Below are 2,334 nucleotides of genomic sequence, written 5' to 3'. Positions count from 1 at the left end.
GGGCCACTGGCCAATAAAGTAACATTCTTATCTCGCTCATCCCAACCTAATCTTGACCACCTCGACTCAAGATTCTTGCCACGTATAAGTCAATGAGATAAGGGCACGAGGCCTCTAATGAAAATTTTTTGGATAGTTTTTTAGACAAATGATCCTATGTAAACGAAGTTTAAAACTATTGTTCATCATAGTGGTAAGATAGTTCAGAAATATTAGAAGATTTTTTGGACAATTCTTTTATGAAATTTTTTTGATCTATTAATAATTCATTTGTTCTCAACTATATAACACAACTTATAATTTAAATATTCAACACAAATATTTTAAATTCTTACTAGTAAGATGTCCTCTTTAGAATAATTTTGTGATTTTATAGTTATTTAGTAAAATTGAGTTTGATCAAATAAGTTAAGAATTTATGAATATATCTTTTGCTGTAAAAGAGATTAAGTAATAGGTTTATGTTTTAGTAAGTCAAAGCAATTAAAAGTCAAGTAATATGTATATGGACACCTAAAATGTCTTGAATTAGTAGTACAAAGTGGAATGAAATGTAAGAGACAATTAGATAGACACTCACATCTATCATGCATAAGTTAATACATAGATTTCTAATTAAAATGACATTAAATTAAATTGTTATTGAACTTGTAAGGGAAGATGGGCATCCCCTATGAGTGACGCATTGCACTTGAACCACTCAAGTGTAGCGAAAAGTGGTCGAGGGTGGGCTAGGTCGTCACCCCGAAGCAACGCGCCGTGTCGGTGTCTGGGTACGGTGTCAAATATGCAAGGGTTCCTGCATCATTATGGACGTGGGCAGGTAAAGACGTTAATTCAGGAAACTCGGATTAGATTAGTAACTTGAAATATAGGGACACTTACGGTTAAAACAATGGAAATTGTTGATACAATGATTAGAAGAAATTAATATAATTTGTTTTCAAGAAACTAAGTGGGTGGGGGAGAAAGCTAAAGAAATCGATAAATCAACATTTAAACTTTGGTACACTGGAAAAGAAAAATATAAGAATGGAGTAAGCATTATTATAGACAAAAACTTAAAAGATAGCGTTGTGGATGTAACTCGAGTAAGGGATAGAATTATAAAAGTCAAGATGGTATTAGGACGAGATAATAAATATCATTAGTGCTTATGCTCCTCAAGTTGGCTTAACAGAAAATTTTAATAGACAATTTTGGAAAGATATGTATAGTATTATACAAGGCATACCAAGGATTGAGAAAATATTTATAGGATGAGATCTAAATGGACACGTTGGAAAAGATAATAAAAATTATGAGATGATACATAGATGATATATGGATATGAAGACAAAAATGAGTTTGGGGAGATGATCTTAGACTTTGCTATATCACATGATTTTAGTACAATGAATATTTGTTTTAAGAAAAGAGAAGAACACTTAATAACCTTTAAAAGTGGATAAAATAGAAGTCAATTAGATTTTTTTTTTTTAATTAGGAGGGTAGAACGTTTATCATGCAGGGATTGTAAAGTTATTCCAGGTAAAAGCCTAACCACACAACATAGAGTCTTAGCATTAGATATATGTATTAAAAAATGAAAGAAAAAGGATAAAATAAACCAGTGTAGGAGAACTAGATGGTAGAACCTAAAAGGATAAAATATAATAAAATTTAAAGATAAAATGATCAAATATGGGGATTGGGCCTTAGAGGATTGAATAGATACAAATACTCTTTGGAATAGATTAGCTAACTCTATTAAAAAGATAGCAAAAGAGATTTTAGGTGAATCAAGGGGAAGATTCTCGAATAGTAAAGAGAGTTGGTGGTGGGATAAAATGTACAAAAAAATCATAAAAACAAAAAGAATTTGATATAAAACGTGGCAAAAATGTAAAAACAGATATAACTTTGAAAAATAGAAGGAGGTAAAAAAAGATGCAAAAAGGATCGTTAGTGAAACTAAATATGAATCATTTAATAGTTTGTATGATAGATTAGGTACAAAAGAAGGGGAATGAGATATATTTAAACTTGCTAAAGTTTGAGAAAGGAAGAGCAAAGACTTAGGAAATGTAAAATGTATAAAAAGTGAGGATGATATTGTCTTGGTTAAGGACGAAGATATTAAAGAAAGATGGTAAAGTTACTTTAGTAAGTTGTTTAACGAAAATTAAATAGAAGGCTTAAACTTAGAATTGTCAAATGATTAAAAGACTAAAAATATAAGATTTATTCGCAAAATTAGAGTTAACGAAGTTAAATTTGCACTAAAAAAGATGAAAAATAGAAAAGTTATGGGATCAGATAACATCCCAATTGAAGTTTGAAAATGCTTTGGTG

This window comes from Malania oleifera, chromosome 8, assembly GCF_029873635.1.
Source record: "Malania oleifera isolate guangnan ecotype guangnan chromosome 8, ASM2987363v1, whole genome shotgun sequence".
Classification (NCBI taxonomy): Eukaryota; Viridiplantae; Streptophyta; class Magnoliopsida; order Santalales; family Ximeniaceae; genus Malania; species Malania oleifera.
The sequence above is the reverse complement of the archived record's forward strand: the minus strand, read 5'-3'. Positions refer to the sequence as shown.